Raw genomic sequence first — 12050 nt, forward strand, 5'->3', positions numbered from 1 at the left:
GGAAGCTTACTTGCCAGCAGGAACGAGCAGACCATAAATGCATACACAAAAATACTTAATATGTGAAGAAAAGGAAAGTAGGAAGAAAAAGCAGGGTAAAGGGGCTGCATTCATAGGGGGTAGTTGGGGGAGACCTCTCTTAAAAACCTAAGGAGCATCTGAAGAAAGTGTGGGAACGAGATACATATGTGTCATGGGATTTATCATTCTTCGTGACAAGGTCTTGTCTGACCTGTGGGAATCTGGAGAAAAGTAACTTGCCCCCAATCCTTCCCCCAGCTAACTTCCCTGATAGGCCGGTCACACTCTTTCTTCTGATAAATAACATTGGGTAAGTCAGTTAACTTACTTACAATCAATGAACCTCTACCTCTGTCTCCTCCCTGGGACATTAGGAAGTAGACCAGAGGTTTGCCTTAGTTTCTGGGGATTTTTCCAGTCTTTTGGGAGGTTGGAATAAATTATTCCACTAAGTCCCCCCAGTCTCGGTACATAAGAATGAACTCAGCCACTTCTGGTCTGGAGGAATTCTATGCAATCTATAGCAGGGATTCTAAATCTTTTTGTTAAAGAATAATCCTTATACTTAGAGAGAGAGAAAGAGAGAGAAAGAGAGAATGTTTTGACCAAAGCATTTGCATAGAAATTGGATTTGACCATTGGGAGGAAAGAAGAAAATAAATGTATTAGGGCGTCTGATTCAACACAACCGGATCCTTAGCATGAATTTATATGTCCTGCTGATAAATATGAGCAGCCTGAATAGGACAAGAGCTATAAAGACCCCAGTCTTTGACACCTAGGGGAGTTTGTAGTGCTTCACTCTTCATATCTACCCTGCCCCAAGCAGGTCACTGGGAAGGTTATCACCCCGTTATCTGGGAAGGCCTGCTTTGAAAGTGCACTACCAAAAACTTTGGAGGAGTTCTTCAGTCTAGCTAAGAAGCAAAGGATTTGGGGCGCCTGGGTGGCTCAGTTGGTTAAGCATCTGACTTCAGCTTAGGTCATGATGTCATGGTTCATGAGTTCGAGCCCCGCATCATGCTTGCTGCTGTCAGCACAGAGCCCGCTTTGGATCCTCTCTGTCCCCCTCTCTCCCTGCCCCTCCCCTGCTCATGCTCTCTCTCTCTCAAAAATAAATAAACATTAAAAAAAGAGAAAGAAACAGAAATAGATATTTTTCAAGGCCCCTGTCCTCTTTGCCCATGCAATTTGGGAATGGGTTTCCTCATCAGAGTGCTACCAAAATGGTTATTCCAATTTTTATCAAACATGTTTCTGCTTTACCTGTATTTTCCATCTTATATGACATACATGTTATGCACACAATAAAGAAATAAAAATTCTAAGCGTAAAAATGTATCCTACTCAAATTCATTATATCCTTAATGCTAGATGTAATAACAATTGCTTGTGTGCAGATTGTTGGACAAAATCATATTTTCTCCTTTGCTCTCAAAGGATGAAATCTCTTTTCTATGCAACTGCCTTGGTCAGAACAGTTTTATTTTCAACAAGTACTGATCTATTTAGATCAGTACTCAGATAACATTTATGGGGCATGTGGGTGTCTGTTAAAAAAAGAGTTCTTATATATGGATACACACATGCAAAATACCCAAGCTGGGCGGGCACACAAATACTATGTGGCAAGGGAATTTTCAGCAAGTTGCTGAAATTCACTGGAGCATGCTTGGAAAACACTTGCTTACTCTTTGTAATTCTTTTAAGAATTGTCGTGTCCATTAAACTATCCTGGTGTGACTTTAATTCTTATTTTGAAAAAATTCTTAAATTTGGGGCACCTGGGTGTCTCAGTCGGTTCAGCCTCTGACTCTTGATCTCAGCTCAGGTCTTGATCTCAGAGCCGTGAGTTCAAGCCCCGTGTTGGGCTCCACATTGGCCTCTGTGCTGGGCGTGGAGCCTACTTTAAAAAAAAAAAAAAAAAAAAAATCTTAAACTGGGCCAATCTCCCCTACATCAAAGCAAAAAATGAAACGCCTCTTTGAAACTGTTCACAGAGCCAATGAAGTAGATCAGAGAGCCAAGGTCCTCTTTCCCCTTCGAAATGTTCTTTCAAAAACGAATCTGCTCTTCTGAACTGCAATTTTTATTTCACGATCGGTGGCTGGTTTCCCATCATCACTGAACAGGAGGGGAAAGACAGTGGGAGAGGAAGAGAAGAAGTGAAGGGTGGTCAACAGAAGCGACATCAAGGATGCGATGAGAATTCACGCAGAATAATTTCTGCTTGAGCTTCCTGGATAGAGGTGCGGTTTCTGCTACAACCGATGAGGAGACCTTGTCTGCACTGCTCTGGTTTAGAGAGGACCCCCGGTGGCGTGCCCGTGACGTCACGGTGCTCCCGTCCACCTTACGTTCTTTTAACCTTTATATGTGTTTTGTCTACTTCATCACACACCCTTCTGGTACTCCCTATGGATCAGGTACTGTGTACCTGGTCCACGAATTTTAACTCATGTAATTCTCAGAACCACCCATCAGGTTGGCACTAAAACTAGCCCCTTTACGCAGAGGAAGAAACGAAGGGCCATGGAGGTGAATTTACCCAGGATCGCAGACAGTAAGCAGTGGGGCTGAGTTACAGACCTGGGCTGCCTGGCTCCAGATGCCGTACCGCGTGCCTGATGATATTCCACAGCATGGGCTTCACTCTCTGCTGAGCCTCAAACGATGGCCTGACTCGTCCGTGTGTTTACCTGAGTGTCCTGCCTCCAGGGGCTGTGCACTTTCTACACGGCACAGCTGCCTTGCTTTTGTAGCCAGGTTTGATGAACGGAAGCCACCAGGAAGTTATTCGCAGAAGCAAACTACTTCCCTTAAAGATGATCGCCCCTGAATTAGCTAAAACTCTTGCGGCATCCGGTCTGCTGCAATGTGAATTCAATAAGCAGTAAACCTTCCGTACCCTGGAGCGATGGTCAAAATTACCTCAGAGGGTTGTGATGAATGTTAATTAAGTTGTTTTTCCTACTTAAAAAAAATCAATTGCCCATGTCTAGCGGATCCACACTTTAAAAATAAAAAGTGACGTTCAGGAGGCGTTAAGTCCTCCCAGAAGGTCACATGCACTCCACTGAGGCTTAATTTTTCTCCAGCCTTCACGTATTTGCCAGCAGTTGGGGAACGGGATTCACACAGGTTAAGGAGCCTGGGGTGGGGGGGACGTACATGCGTGGCATCCTAGAGTGTAGGGAATCGGGTTTGGACCGTCGTTTCCCACACGGCTTCTGTCTATTTCAGGCACCTGAGCAGGAGTGGCTGTTGTCTGCAATGACCTTTTCCATTTCCAAGGGTGTCTGACTAGCCTCTGATTGCGTGTGGGTTTGGTGGGTTGACGGGGCGACCACCCCCACGCAAAGGCATGCCAGCCCATCTTCCTCTCTCTCCCCCTCTGCACAGCATTGTCACGATTCCAACTGCAGTAGAGACTTCTACAGGTATCGGGGCAAATGCTCTAGTCGGCCCGAATTTAAGTCATTTCAGATAAAGAATCACCTGCATGTGTTCAAAGGGGAGGAAGAACTTTTCCATTATTTTACATTTCTGTGCGGTGCAGTGGCTTTTGATAGTTGCAAGGTAATTTTTATTTTATCTTAAATTCTCTCCCCCAGATCATCTGCAGGTTGAGTGGGACTTGTCTGCTGAGACACCTAAGAATAGGTCAGGTGGTGATAATCCGACGCTGCCCTCAGACTGCCTGGGTCACATCCTAGCTCTGCCACTTGCTAGCAGTCTCTTTACCTCTCCAGCCTCCACTGCCTTATCTGTAAAATGGGATGGTAATAGTTACCTACCTTATAGGATTACACGGATACATATATGAAAGTGCTGTTTAGTTATAAGACAATAACCTACTGTTCGGGCATTTATTTTTGAATATTTGTGTCAGACCATCACTACTTTTTGTGACCCTGCTTTTTTCACTCTGGTGTTCACGATATGTCTTTATGTGCTCATTTGATACTTTGCCCCAGTTTAAAAACCAGTGAAGGTAGGAACACAGATAGCCCCTGGATTCTTGGAGTTTGACTCTTGGTGATGTATTTTAGGGCAGGGTCTCCAAAATCAGATCTGCTTTAGACACTGCCGGTCGAGAGGATGTATGAGTTCTGGACATGTGGTGGCTGGTTCTAACCCCTTTCTACCACGCACAGGCTGTGTAGCCTTGAGAGTTCAGTCTCTGCCTCCGTTTGTTTGCCTACAAAACAGGAAACAATAATAGTTCCTTTTTCAGTGGACTGTGCAGATTCATATAAATAACATGTCTGAAAGATTCATGACATTTAATAAGCTCATCTGTATGCTAACCATTATTCTTTACGGAAGTTACAAGACTAGAACTTGAGCTTTAGAGATATTTAGAGCCAGAAAGGAACAAAAGAAGAGGGCACAGCATAATGCTTAAGAATATGGCCTCTCCACTTCAGAAAGCCTGGATTGGAATCTTCATCCTCCTTCTGCCTGGCCAGGGAGCCTTGGACAAGTTACTGACATTTTAGAACCTTACTACCCTCATCTAAAAATTGGAAAATAACTACTTCCAAGCGTTATTATGAGAGTTGAATGAAATACTGCAAGAGAGGACAGTCTAAATATGGAGAGGGTTCTTGTGAAAGCAGTGCAGGGGGAACCCCAAACAGACCAAAGGGCTTGTTGTTCTGTGTCCCGAGACACGAAACTGGAAAGATGGAGTGACAGGGCCAGGTCTCGGGAGGCCTTGAGGAGTTTGGCAAGGTGGAACTTCCGAGAATAGTTCTTAATCTAGAGGATGACCAGATGAAAACAATGTTCTAGAAAGATCAGTATGGTAATGGTGGTAGTGCAAAACCAATGCAAAGTCAGTGCAAAATTATGATTTTGGCATGCAAAATCAATGCCTGGGGATCAGCAATCTACCCATTGATTGTGGGTAGAGGTAATAGCAGGGAACAAAGATGATGAATGTAAAGTCAAAGAACGATACAGGTTGTCACTCATTCAACAAGCATTTCTTTGAGTACCAACAATGTTCCACCAGGCAAATTCTTTATTATATAGTTAACATATTACTGTAAGACAGTTGTCCCACCTGAGAAACCAACATTGGGACAAAACCTGTTGCATTTTAGTTATTTAGACGTGTGCCCACCCACCTCCGGCACCAAGATAATGAACTCATTAATACAAGGACCCTGTTTTCTCTGTCTTCCACAAGGTCTAGCATGTCAAGCCCTATATAAGCATCCTGGAAACTGAATCAAAGCCATCTCTTTCTCTAAATGGGCTAATAACAATCTTCTCTTTTTTAAGGGGTTTAGGTGTTCCTCGTAAAATAATAAAAATCTTACAGAAAAGTTCAAAGAAGGAGATAGAAAGCACCTGAAATCCCATCACCTAGAGATCATCTCCACGCATGGATTTTGCTAAGTCCTCCAGATGTGTGCAATTTTACATAAATTTGTCCCATAGCATTTTGTTCACGTGTCTTCTTTTCAAAAACCATTTATTATTTTGACTGTCACACAAAGACTGAAAGCCTTGAATTTGCTTAGGCCCCTTGGCAACAGGACTAGCATGCACGTGTCCTGGGCAAAGATGCTTTGCCTCTCTATTATGGCCGTTATTACCTTATATTCCTGCTAGTTCTTTGTATGTTTATCTCTCCCACCAGACTGTGAGCTACTTAATAACAAGGACAGTTGTTTTGTTTTGTTTTGTTTGTTTTTTTGGTTTTTGGTCCTTATGAATCTCCCTGGGTTCACAGTAAACGCATGAATGTTCATTTAGTGAGTGAATCCATGCCTTCCCTGGGGGGGGGGCTTTGAGAGAGTAAATCTCAGCTCCCAGATCTGGAATGTTGAGTTCTGACTACTGTTTGAATGAATGAGTGAAATTGAAGACTGGAGATGACTTTTGTGATGTGGTGAAATCATATAGGTACAGCTTGGGTGCATTGGGCGGTAAGGATAATGGCATGTTTAAACTCACCTTTACGTTCTTATTTACAAGTTTTCTCCCTTGTTTAATAAAAGGGGATGTGGTTATTGCAGTCTTGGGTTCTGGCCCGAGGGGCAGGGGTCTAACCTCGTGTGTCAGTTCCCGTATTGCTTTACTGGCTATGGAGGAGGGTGTTGAGAGAGTTTGGAATGTACATGGTAGCCAGAGGGTCATTGCAGAGAGGCAAAGTACGTTGCAAAAAGGAACATTAATATTCAGACTTTTTTCAGACTGAAATCTATAACGATTATGAGTCAGACGTAAAGATCCCAGAGTGACACATCTTTTCACTTAACCAGAGCCTCGATCATCTTAGTTTTAGGAAAGGAGGAGAAGTCTCTGCTTATTAGGGAATGGGTATAACTTACATGGAAGAAAGCGAAAGTGAATACCAAAAGCCTCTTAGCAAATGGAAAGTCAATGACATTTTGTTATTCGCTTTGTTTCAATAGCTATGCCTCTTACATAATAAGATCCACACCTTCTAACAATGTGTCAGTAAAACTAGGATTTTAATGATTGGACCAGCAGTCATTCTTCAGATTCTTTTTAATTTTTCAGTAGCAGTAAAAATCTAGCTGTGTGTACTTAGAGTTGTATGTCCCTATAGATTATCCCAGAAGGATATTTGAGACATTGCTATTAGTACTTGTCTCCAGCAGGGAGGGAGGGAAGGAAATTATTTTTACTATATGAAAGCAAAAATTGTAACCATGTGTATATCTTATCTATTTAAAACCAAAGTAGAATAAATAATAAAATAATGCTAATTTTATAAAGTAAAATGAAAGACCTAGTCCAGACTAAAGTCTCAGTGCATTTTGCCCTTGCTGTGACCTTCAGTGTGTCTGTATTAAGTGATTGGTCACATAATGAAAGTCCTGAAACAGACATCCTACCCCTTCTTTTTTTCTTCCTGTCTCTGGGAGGGAGTGAATGAGCTGATGTTTGCTAATGAGTATTGAACCTTAGAAGCTGACGTGGAACTCAAGTGCGATTTCCTCTTTGGCAAGAGCTCCAGTAGGCTGAGTGACCGTAGCCAGTTAAAGATTTATCATAAAACTCTTCACCAGGTTGGGGCGCCTAGGTGGCTCAGTCAGTTAAGCGTCCGACTTCAGCTCAGGTCATGATCTCGCAGTTCATGAGTTCGAGCCCCACGTCAGGCTCTGTGCTGACAGCTTGGAGCCTGGAGCTTGCTTCAGATTCTGTGTCTCCCTCTCTCTCTCTACCCCTCACCTGCTCTCTCTCTCTCTCTCTCTCAAAAATAAATAAACATTAAAAAAAAAACAAAACTCTTCACCAGGTTAAAGTTTACAACTAAATTAGAGGAATCAGTACAAAAACAACCCTTCTTGGTACATTTTTAGTTGAAGTGCAGTTCACATAACAAAATTCACCATTTTCATGTGAACATTTTAGTAAACATTTACAATGTTATACAACCACAACCTCTATCTAGTTCCAAAACATTGTTATCACCCCAAAAGAAAACCCCATATCCATAAAGCAGTCCCATTTCCTCCTCCCAGCCCCTGCCAACCACCAATCTTCTATTTCTGGATATTTATGGATTCTCAATATTTTGTATAAATGGAATACCTAAGTGGCCTTTTGTTTCTGTCTTCTCCCATTTAGCTTAATGTATTCAAGGTTCCTACAGGTTGTAGCATTTATCAGTACTCCGTTCCTTTTCGTGGCCGAATAATATTCCTTCATGTGGCTAGAACATGATTTGTTTATCTGTGCATCTATAACAAGCATTTAGGTCAGATTCATCTTTTTTGGCTGTTATGAATAGTGCTGCTGTGAACATACATGGATGATTATTTGAGCTCCTCTTTGTAATTCACGTCGCTCCTTGTACAGTTTTAAGAGGGGTTGGCTGAGGACTGTCCCAAATGTCAAAAACAGTGAATCTCCCCCTGGCGAGTGTTGGGCTGGTGTCCACTAATGTTTCACAGTGTGGCAGGCTGAGGCGTGACCACCGCTGAATGGCCGCAGGGGGCAGCCTTCGTCTGGGCACCTTGTTTGTTCCTTCTCCTACTCTTTCTTCTTCTTTCCCACTCATTTTCTTCCTCCATTGCTGGCCGTAACTTGAGCAGAGGACTACTTAGTCCTGCTGGTGGAAGTCTGACCCCTAGTTTTCTAAACCCTGTCTAGCAGAGTATCAGCGGTGCGGAGGACTCAGGTTTTGAACTTCAGACATGTCCGTTGTGTCTTCCCGCACGCATCCGTCTCACCGTTCCCCGTTTGAGGGGTGGCTCAGGGATCGAGCAGTGTTCACAAGGCCTGTCTGGATTATTCACTGTAGGCAGAAAAAACTGCCACAAGCCCACGGAGCCGAGGGCTGGGGGAGCAGTCATTTACTCTCTCCCGAGGGAGGCCCCGTGGCAAGGATGCCCACTCCACTGAAGCCACGGCCTGAGCTCTTCACCCGTGCAGGTTGGAAATCGGTATCCTTGAGGCCGCCATGTGACCGTAACCTTTTCCAGGAGCGTCCCACGATCGGGTAGTGTTCGGCTCTGTTTCCATGACGCCCCAATTTCCTCTGGCCGTCCCGGTGGCATCTGCAGTCAAAAGAGAATCCTACTCTTGATCTCTGGTGAATCCCGGTGATGTTTGCATCATCAGAAACGACGCGGAGCGACCACACGAGACAAATGGAGGCTGACAGTGGAGGGGACGGGCCCGAAAAGCAGTGAGCCTTCGGGCCTGTCCTCCACCCGCTGGGCTTTTGAAATTGTTAGCTAGGAATTTTGAAGTTGTGAATGTACCGAACAGGGTGATGGTTTACTCCATGAACGTAGCCCCCCCCCCCCTCCATTTTTTAGTTAGAGTTCTGAAGACGGGCGTGGGAACACACACGCAGACGTGCCGAGTTCTCTTTCAGAGGACCTTAACCTAAAAATTAGAGTAGATGACAAACAGAACTAACGTTTTATGCTCACGTTTTTTATTTCCCCTCAAAGAATCTCATCCCATCTCTGGAAAGTACAAGCATGTGATAATTTTTATTCGTAGCTTGGAGAATGGCAGAGGGGTTGTTCAGGAGATTGTTATGCAAGGCAGCGGATGTGAACGTCCTAACCAGTGCTAACCAGCTTTCAATACCCTTTCCGAAGTACATGCTCAGTCTCAAATATGCATGGTCTCAAATATCTGGCATTCTCCCTGTACGTAAGGCACCCGGAGCGCTCACCCATGGCAAGCAGGCCATGGGAAGCACAGTGGGAAATAAGGCCCGTTGGAACCAGTGCTGAGCCGGGTGCCGAGGGCCATGGCATGTCTATGGGCCGTTCAAAGCCATCATCCAAAGGCAACTAGCGGAGATTCTCAGACTCTCCAGTCTGATGCTTTCGGGGTGCAGGTCTGGGCTGGTGCCAAATCCATGGAGAAGAAAGGCAAACGGTCTGGCTCCTTTGAATTCCCTGTTCAGATCCTGGTCATGAACATGGGAAAAACACACACACGGTACTAGGTAGAGGAGAGGGCTTCCTACCCCTGAGAATCCATAATAACTCCCCGCAGAATTCTGTGAGTGCTGGCCTAGGGATCAGAATTGGAAGTTTTCAATGGGTAAATGGTCTGTATTTATGAAGATTACGGGCCAAGTAACTGAAATTCCTTGAGCATATATGATACTCCACTTAAAAGAATGAAAGATAGGGTTTATAGGACTTGGAAAATGGCTTGCCAGGCCTGCCTTCAGCTTTCCTGAGGAAGGCTGACAAAGTGTTGCTATTATGGCCCATGAAAACGTGTTTTGTTGCGCGGTATTGTTTTCCAAAGACAACAAGAACCTTCACTTAAAATAGCAGGTCCGAGGCTGCTCTGGCTTGTGATATTTCCATCGTGGCCATCGAGACCGCAAAGGGCACAGCTGACCTAAGCAGGGACATGAGAGATTATGGAAAAGTCTGATTCAAGGTGACATATTAGGCAGCACATCACCTCTTAAAATAATTTATTTTTAGAGATTTGAGATGTAAATTACTTATGGCATTGAGACCCCTTTGGCCACAGAGTGGCAAGTACGTTGTACCTTCCTGAACTTTCCCACATACCCCCTGCCCCCGCCAGTATTTATCTTATGACTTCATACTGCTTTTTGGTTACTGGCAGCATAGAATTTCAGAAGTCAGAAAGTGCTTTTTATTTTTTTATTTAAAAAAAAAATTTTTTTTAACGTTTACTTTTGAGACAGAGACAGAGCATGAACGAGGGAGGGTCAGAGAGAGGGAGACACAGAATCTGAAACAGGCTCCAGGCTCTGAGCTGTCAGCACAGAGCCCGACATGGGGCTCGAACTCACGGACCACGAGATCATGACCTGAGCCGAAGCCGGCCGCTTAACCGACTGAGCCACCCAGGCGCCCCCAGAAAGTGCTTTTTAAAACCGATTCTTGAGAAGTGCTTAGCCTAACATGCTCACAGTTTCACCTTGTGTTTGGGCCTCTCCCTGCCCTTTCTTACGGTGACCCCACACCCATGGTATCTGCCATGACATGCTAGAAAAGTCAATTGTGGGCTCATTTCTGTGACTTGGTTGTTTTTCCAAAACTGGCCTGTGGACAGTCAACATCCGTCTACTCAGAGAGGTCTGGTCTGGAACGGGACCACACTGAACAGCCTAGACGATGAAAGGAAATCAACATTCCACCCTATCCATGTGTTCGATTGACATTCCTGTCACTACTCAGTATAATGTGCCCTTTTTGGTCAAGGAGAAGTGTTTTCAAATACCCAAATCTTCTATATCTTAAAGATGTTAAACCCTAGGCTAACTCTTAGTTTTAAAAATAACTTCAGGAGAATCTGGATGTTTTCGTTTTGTAATCTATGGGTTACAAACTGAAGGGTCTATAAAAAAAAAAAAAAAGGCCAGGCTATTAACACAGATTCAGTCAGTGTCAGTTCAAAAGTGACAACAGGTGGCAATTGACATTTAGACTCTGTGGAGGGATGGAAACCCTAGCAAAGTGAGCCACAGGCCTCCAAAGTGTTATTCCCGTGAAGGAACCCACGTGTCAGAGGCTGACCCGACATGTGTTAAAGGCTTGTGTAGAAGGCAGCTTGTTAACCTAAGAGAATCAGGTCACTCTTCTGTTGCGTCCCCCCTTTGCCTCTGTTTTGGATAGAACAGCTGCTCTCTAGCTTGCTGCTGTTACCATGTTATCACACAGATAATGAGAAATCTGTGTCCTGTAGGAACAGTTGAATGACAAGATCCAGTGTCATCAAAATTCAGGATCTGAAGGTAGCCAAACTCTGGAACTGAAATTTGGTTTTTGTTTTCTTTTTCCCGGAGCTCTTGAGTCCTGGCCCAGGGATGAAGTGCCTCTAGTTAGCAGTCTATTAAAAGGACACCACTTGAATATTTTATAGGGTCTCCAAAGCCTTACTCTACTTTCTAATAATAACAATCTAAATCTGAAATGATTTTGCTTCTGTTTATTTTTCCTCCCCGTGTATAGCCATGAACTTGTGTGCTAATCTTCGGTGATGACAAATCGAGTTTCTTGTCCAGTATTATTTTTAAAAAAGGATTCCAGGGAAAGCTTGAATTTTCTGGAACTTACATGGGCAGCAGTTTAAATGCTTAAAGGTGATTTCCTTTCGTTCTTAATTAAAAAAATTTTTTTTCAGTAAAGGAAAGAGATACTCAGAACTGACTCAAAATACTTGCGGACATTTTATTTATTATTTTTTTAAGTTTCTTTATTTATTTTGAGAGAGAGAGAGTGAGCTCAAGCGGCAGAGGAGCGGAGAAGTAGACAGAGAATCCCAAGCAGTCTCCGCACCGTCAGCACAGAGCCTGAAGCAGGGCTCGAACTCAGGAACTGTGAGATCATGACCTGAGCTGAAATCAAGAGTTGGACGCTGAATCGGCTGAGCCACCCAGGCGCCCCTCTGTGGACTTTTTATAACCTCACAGGATCTCAGCAAGCATCAGTTAAATTGGGAAAGTCTTTTTCTGGTCCCTTTTATGATTTACATCGTTTTCACAATAATTCTCCACTTACACAGGCTTTCCCCTCCGGTGAACACTT

The 12050-nt window shown here is 43.9% G+C and overlaps 1 protein-coding gene across 19 annotated transcripts in view; it reads left to right on the forward strand.

Annotated features, from left to right (window-relative positions):
• The window catches only part of ABLIM1 (actin binding LIM protein 1), a 295000-nt gene that overhangs the window by 178433 nt on the left and 104517 nt on the right, over window positions 1-12050 (forward strand). The window lies entirely within an intron of this gene.

Source organism: Panthera onca, chromosome D2, assembly GCF_046562875.1.
Source record: "Panthera onca isolate mPanOnc1 chromosome D2, mPanOnc1 haplotype 2, whole genome shotgun sequence".
Classification (NCBI taxonomy): Eukaryota; Metazoa; Chordata; class Mammalia; order Carnivora; family Felidae; genus Panthera; species Panthera onca.